The sequence below is a fragment of the Cryptomeria japonica genome, chromosome 10 (genome assembly GCF_030272615.1).
Source record: "Cryptomeria japonica chromosome 10, Sugi_1.0, whole genome shotgun sequence".
Lineage (NCBI taxonomy): Eukaryota > Viridiplantae > Streptophyta > Pinopsida > Cupressales > Cupressaceae > Cryptomeria > Cryptomeria japonica.
The window spans coordinates 813548364-813556454 of NC_081414.1; positions in this window are offsets into that span (position 1 = coordinate 813548364).

Genomic DNA, 8091 nt, shown 5'->3' on the forward strand with positions numbered 1-8091 from the left:
AGGAAGAGCTTGACTATCGGGATACTCATGAGACATCCATTGGTGAAAATCGTCAAATTGGTTATCCAATTTGGAAAGTTGTTCAACAGAAACTTCATGGGGAGCTTCTTCATCATTAGGAGGATTAGAGGAATTACCCATGTCCTCGTTAAAAAGACTACTCAAATTAGGTTCCATCTCCTCAGTAGTTAAACCTCGGAAAGACTTAATTCTACGGCTTCGTCTAACGGGAATAGTGTAAGTAGGGCTTATTGTTGTAAAACTCATGCACTAGAGAGAGAGAGAAGATTTTGATTTTAGAGGTAGTAATTTTCAGTAAAACCAGCCAATCTTCCAGATTTAAGCTGTTAAATGCAATCACAACAGTCTCCCGAAATTTCAGAAAAAATGTTCGGGACCGTGGCGCTCGGAGTGCAACACGGTCCTTGCAACTTTTTTCGAAATTTGCAGGGATGAAAGGTATGATGATTTTAGAGCTAATCTGAAAAAATTGAGGGATTTTACGATCTGTAGATAGGCCAAATTAAAGTTGCAAATTCAAAATTGAACCCTATCAAGATTGTCGAAAAATGCAAAATTTGAATTTTGAAAAAGAGAGGGAGACTGAAATTTTGAATTTTATGATTTTAGAGGGAATGTCAAGAGCTATGCAAATTTTGAAATTTAAAAATTGATTCAATTTCACGCAAAATTCAATTTTGAAAGCGGAAATCAAAGTTGTTGTAATTAGGCACTTAATTTCAAAAGTCACAAAATGCAAATATTTGAATAAAGCACTGAAATTTCGAATGAATGCAAATACAATTTTCAGATCTAAGACAGTAAGAACACAATTTTGACACAAAATTTCATTTTCGATAATTTTTGAATGATTAGGAGCCTTAGACCAAGCAATCACAAGACCAACTTTGACTGTAATTTTGAAAGTGTTATAATTGACAAAATCAGCCAAAATTCTGGATTTTAGCAGGAAAATACAGCAAGATCTCGCTCCCGAAATTTTGGAAAAAATGTCGGGGACGATGGCGCTCGGAGTGCAACACGGTCCTCGCAACTTTTTTCCAAATTTTCAGGGATGAAAGATATTGTGATTTTATTGCGGAATCCAAAGTTACAGCTGATTTGGAGATGTTTTGATCGGTCAAATTGTCAGACAAAGGTTGAATCAAGAGGGTTTCAAAAATTAGGGTTTTGACTATTAACCACTTAATCTTTAGAATTAAAGCACAAATATGAATTGATAATTTGTAATAGAAGGACAGATCTGAAACAAGCATTAACATTTAGACATTTCGCAAGTTTAATTACTAAAAAGAAATTTTAGGGTTTTAATGCAATCACCTCTAAAACTTTGCAAAAGATCAAACATGGAAATGTAATCAATTTTTTTCAGATCTAAGCATGAAAAATCAGAAAGGATGTTCACGTCGGGTTCACCAAAATGTAAAGCGGAAAATCGCGGTCGAACCCTAGTTGGTCTCCCCTCTTCTAACTCCGAGGAGAGAGAAGGGAGGTTCGCTAGGATTCGATGGGTTTTCACTTAGGGGGAAGACTTTACATTCAAAAGAGGGGTTGAAACTCATAAGATTCAATCCCACACGATGTAAGATTGGATGCTAGATGAATTTCAAGGGTTTGGAAAGCAAAGCTACCCTCTTTTGTAAAGAATGTTGATTAAGGAAATTAAGCTAAGAATGCATAGAAAGTCATAAAGATTCGCTTATAAACTGAGTTTAGGTTATAGGATGAAGCTGCGGACCTGGAATTAGCAGTAAAATGTCGATACGGTGCTGTCCTGCAAATTTGGGCAAAAGTTGTCGGGACGATGGCGCCCGGCGCCACGGTCCTCCGAAAAATCCGCGAAACGAAGGGGGATCTGTTCGTCTCTGCACAAGGATTCCAGATCTTCAATTTCAGCCGCGTACCTGCAACCTACACACAGAAAAGCGAAGACGATTGGGAGGTTAGGGATTAGGGGTTTGCCTTTAGGTCAAACCCCGGTTTTGGAATTAACCAAGAAGTGAGCAAGAGCTGTAAATGTAAATGACTGTAAAACAAGTACTAATACCTTGTTCTAAGGATGTTTGTATCCTTATGTGCGAAGGTTTAGATGTTGTATATTGTATGTTGTAACATGTAGTATGTGATATCCTCTTCAATGGTTGAATCCTTGACTTGAATGCAACACTTAGCCTTGAATGGAGACTTGAAATGATCAATTGCTTGAAGGAATGCTTGAATGCTTGAATGCTTGAGTATAGTTTCCACGCCTTTTTCATCATATCGAATGAAAGAGGAAAATGTAGTTTATATACTTGTCATTTAGGGCTGATAGACTGATTTTCCCGACCTTAGGCTGACCAGGGAAGTATATTTCCAAATTGCAATCAAAAAGACTCGATATCACTTAGGAAACCGGGCCCAAAATAGGACCCAGGGACCAGGGCGCTGGGTGCTCTGGTCCCACCTCCCGGGACATCAGGGTGCAAGGAGGTTCAGGCCAGGGTGCTTGAAAAATGCAGTTTTTAGTGTCGGGAGCAAGTTTTGGGGTCTCCATTCAGGTTGCGTGTTGCGTCGCCATCGTGAAGACCGAAATGCAGTCGAAATTGCAAGTGTCGCAATTTTAGGATGCTACAGGGGGTTTGACTAAGGCAAAACCCTATATAGCCGCCCCTTCCCCTTTTCAGATATTATTGCAGGTTTCGGGACTCGAACGACACCGCAGGTTGCAGATCCGGAAGAAGCAGACTGAGACCGGCCTTCCCACCAAATTTCAGAACAAAAGACCAGGACAGGGGCGTGAGGCGCCCTGGTCCTGCCAAGACAGGGGCGCTGGGCGCCCTGGTCCCTTCTGGGCGCCCTGGTCCGACAGCATTTTCAGCATTTTTGACAGCTTTTTCCAAAGTGCAAAAACAGCAGTTTCCGGAGCAGTTTCAGGGGCAGAATCAGGACAGTGGCGCCCGCGCCCCCGTCCCGAACATTTTCAGTCAAATTTTAACTCCGGGTATGCACTTGCATTCTTATTTCATCCTTGTGTTTACAGCTTTCCATCATTTAAGTTCAATTCTGTAATCTTGTTATTAGTTCATATTTGCATTTTGGGGTTAGGAATTGAACTTGCATCATTCTATCTTTCAATTACAACAAAGGAATAGAAATCCTAATAGATATCCCGTGGCTCTCTCTTTCACAAAAAGAAGTAGCCAATTGTGCGATATCTCTAGGCTCTTTCGTATTCCGTAATGTGTGTCAAAAGGTAGGATTAGGGCATGTTAACCTAGTCTCGCTTTTTCCCCTACACACAAAGGTCAGTTTGTCAAAACACCAACATCAAACTGAGAGAAAGGAACCTTAGCTAATTTCACATGAGAGGCAGCATTAGAAACTAGTTTTGAAATGGCCCTCTCCAACCTGATCAAAAAATGCTTACTATTTTCCGCTTTACCTTCTAACACTCTTCGATTCCGTTCTTTCCAAAGTTCCCATAAAATAGTAAAAGGCAAAATCTTCCATATGGCAGCAAAAATAGAAGACTTACCCAAAACAGACCAAGAATCTAACCATTCGCTCAAACTCCCTACCATAGGGCCCTTCCAATTCAATCTCTGCAACCCAAAACGCCAGGCTTCCTGGGAAAACTCACAGTTGAGTAGAAGGTGGTCCACATCTTCCTCCGCCTTTTCACAGAGCACACAATAGAATGGACTAGCAAACCTCATTTTCCTCAGACGATCTCCTAAAAGAATCTGCCTATTTCCAGCTAACTAGGTGAAGGCACCTACTTTCGGTAAACAAACATTGTTCCAGCAAACCTTAGTTTCCCATTCCTTTGTCCTACCTTCAACCTCCAAAAGAGAGAACCCCACCTTCAGAGAGTAACTACCATTCTTGGCACCACACCAGACTATCTCTCCTCCTCCCTTGAACATGAAACTTCTCTATTTTCTAGGATCTTCCTCAGTAATCGTTCATCCGCCTCCCCCAAATTTAGTTCCCTGGGATCCTTCCAATTCCAATGTTGACCCAACCTAGGCATTTTTGGCGACAAAAAATCGCTCACCTTTGAGCCCCAAACTTGAACAGTTTTAAACATGATTTGCTGGGAGACTAGAGACTCTAGTGATGGATGTCCATCCATCCTAGGAATCCTGGCAAAAGAATGCCTTTTGCCCATCACCAATATGCCAAGATAGATGATTCATGATCAAGCTCTTGCAGCTCACCAAAAAATTCCACAAGGCTGAACCTCTCGGAGGATCTTCAACTGTAAGGATCCTTTCCTTTTCCCCACTATCCAAGTATTTAGCTTGTAATATTCAGACCCACCTCTGCTCCGATTTACTGTACATTTGCCACACCAACTTAGCCCCCATTGCCTCATTAATAAGTCTCCAATCACGGAGCCCCACCCCTCCACCTCCTTTGGGTTTACAAACTCTGTCCCAAGCCATGAGCGGGATTTTGTCCTGTTCCTGATTTCCATTCCACAAAAACTTTCGCATCTTCTACTGCATATTCTTAACGACCGAGCCTAGGAGTTTAAAACAAGCCATAGGGAAGATAGGCATGGCTGAAACAACCATCTTCAACATCAGAAGACGACCAACCAAAGATAGCCAGTCGTTCTTCCATCCCTCCATCTTTGCTTTGCAACCATCAAGCAAACCTTTCCACATGTCAATCTTACCTACTCCAAAAAAGAGCAGTATACCAAGGAACTTACCAGGAAGCTAACCAATCTTTATCCCAAACAGTCTTGCAATAGCTCTTTGAGACCTAAATTCAGTGTGGAAGAAAAAGATCTTCGATTTCAACCAATTAATTTCCTGACCAGTAGCCCAACTAAATCTCTCCAGCACTTTCTTCATAATTGATGCCTCATGCATGGATGCCACTCCGAAAAGACAAGTATCATCAACAAACTAAGAATGAGTTGTAGAATCCACTCCTCAAGCAATCTCAATGCCTTTCCACATCCCCTGAGCTCTCTTGCGAGCAATCGATTGTTCAAGTACTTCTACTAACAAGATAAAGAGAAAGGGGGATATTTGATCCCCTTGCCGAATACCCCGTAAGGTAGAAAAGAAACCTTGGGGACTACCATTGACTAAAACCGAAGCTAAGAATTGCATAATCATACTAGAAATCCACTTAATCCAAGTCTTCCAAAACCCAAACCTTACAAGCACAACCACTAGGAAAGACCTATCAACTCTATCATAGGATTTTTGAATGTCAAGTTTCAGGATCATTTTTCTTTGTCTACTCTTCATGGCCGTGTGGATTGCCTCATGGGCCACAATCACCCCATCCACAATGTTCCTTCCTGGGGTAAAACCACTCCGTTCACAAGAGATCAACTTATCTAAAATTAACTTGAGCCTATTAGCAACAACTTTTGTGATGATTTTGTAGATGGTGTTACACAACAAAATAGGACAAAACTCCTCCATCCCTTCTGGCTTGGCCTTCTTAGGGATAAGCACCACCAGAGTGCAATTGAATTCCTTCAAAACAAATCCTCTATACCCAGACTCTTCAACCACTTCTAACAATTCCTCACCAAGCACATCCCAAAAAAATTGAAAAAAGAACGCCTGGAACCCATCTGGGCCTGGTGCTTTCTCCCCACCTAACCCAAAAACAATAGATTTAACTTCCTTCATCAAAACTAGTTCCTTAAGCATAATATTACCATCCCTAGGTACTAAGGGAGGGATTAACTCCAAAAGCTCGACCTGCAAGCCCAGTGAGCAGCCCCGCTCCTCCTCCAAAGACTTTTGAAGAAGTCAACAGCCTCTTTACTAATGCGGTCTGAGTCCTCAGTGGTCGTACCATCTATAAGTCGCAGGGAGAGGATTCTATTGAGGTTTCGCCTTGCTTTCACCGAACTGTGGAAAATTTTCGTGTTTCTATCACCGACTTTAAGCTAGTTCTCTCACGACTTTTGTTTCCAGTAAATCTCTTCCCTCTGCAAAACTTCTCCATATTTACTAAGTGGATATTTCTTCGTGAGACAGTCCACTTCATCCATCCCTTATGCCAATAATTTTGCATTCAAAGCCCCCAAATCTCCTTCTATCCTTCTCTTTTCATCAAAGATATTGCCAAACACCTCCCTGTTCCAAGATTTCAATTTATGTTTCACAAAACTAAGCTTCTTGAAGAACTGAAAGGCCAAGAAACCTTCCACCAATGGAGCCTCCTTCCACCACCCAGCTACACGATCTCTAAAATCTGGTTCTCTTAACCACATCTTTTCCACCTTGAAAGGACACTGAAGCAGAACTTCATCTTTTTGCACAACCAAAGAGATCGGGAAAGGATCCGATCCCGAAATTGCTAAAACCTCTGCCTCAAAGACCAAGGGGGCCAAGTTCCAATCCCCTGCAAGGAAGAATCTATCTAGTTTCTCCGCAATGTTGGAAAAGTCCCTTCATTTGTTAGTCCATGTAAAATTCCCACCTTTAGCTGCCACTTCGAATAGAGCATTATCATTCACAAGAGACTGAAAGTCCGATTGCGATTTGCACAACCTCCTCACCCCTCCACGCTTATCCGAGAAAGAGAGGGTGACATTGAAGTCTCCAACAACAATAGCTAAAGATGGCCTCACCTCCTCTAAAAGCTTAGAAATATCCTCCCATAATCGACACTTTTCCACAGCCAAAGTTGGCCCATAGACATTTATTAGAAAGCAGGAAAAGTTCATGGTCTTCGAATTCACCTTTACCATTTGCCAATGTTTAGAACATGAAACAACATCCACTTGAACAACCAATGGATTCCACAAAATGCCAAGCCCACCTGAGGCCCCTTCTGAATCCACAAAAGATCTAGACCACCTCTGCCTTACCCCAAAAATTCTAGCAGCAGCATCTCGTCCCAACTTAGTTTCCTGAATGCAAATAACTTCCGGCTTAGCCTGATCAAACCCTCTTTTGATCAGGCGTCTCTTGTTAGAGGTGTTGCAGCCCCTGACGTTCCAAGTTAGGAACTTCATTGCTGTCCAGGAGAGAACAAGTCTCTCCCGGATCTAAGTAGCCTTGTCTGGCCTTTCATGTTGCCTGCTTCCTCGAGCAACTTCTGCCTATTTTTCCTACCTCTCAAATTCCCTTTGGACTTAGAGGGATTTGTTTTGATCTATTTAATAGTCCTAACCTCTATCTCCCCTATCTCTGCAGATAATCCCAAAGAATCATCACTCAATCTATCTTCCCCTTCAGACTCCAGCTCTGCAGATAGTCCATCCATCTTGCCTGGGGACATGTGGATGTCCTTGAAACTGATTGCTTTTCCTTCCACACTCCCTACCAAAACGTCTGAAAACTCTGTAGACTTTGCATTCAAACCCATCTCCTACCCCTTCAGCCCAGCCTTAGAGGAATTGTAGAACCTATGCTAATTTGGAATTCCCCCACCAACAACACATTCTAAAAATAGTCCCATGCACAGCCTCCACCGGCTTCCCTTCTAAATGAAGGCAGACACCCCCACCGATTCCAAAAAAATCTTGACACACACTCTCCCCAACTGGACAATCTGCTTTAATCTGAGGACGCTCCAAAGAAAACTCACCCAAACCACCAATCACATCCACAACAAACATTTATCCAGCTGAACCAGAGACCTTCTGCTATACTTCTTGAGCAGGGCAAGAATCTACTGGAATATTCACCCCCTTTGGACCTTCTGAGCTACGAAGAAAAACCCCATCCCTTGCAACCACTGAGTCAGAGCTCAGGTTGGCCTCTATGATGCCCAGTCTCTAGTCAGACACTACCGAGCTTGCTAACAATTGCTCCTCCAAAGCTCAATCTGCCCTTCCTTTCCCCTTCTGCCCTGTCAAACAATCACGGTCCTCATGACCCTATTCTTTGCAGGACTCACACTTAACCATGATTTCTTCAACTTCTATTTCTTGCCTCCATAAACCCTCCAGCGATCTAATCTCGATGGCCTTTGGGAGCCCTGGATGTGGTTTCCACATGACACAGATTCGGGCATACATGCATGAATTTAGCTTGTCAATCGCTTCATCCGACTTGATGAATCTCCCTAATTTCTCACCAATGTTCTTAAAAACTTCCT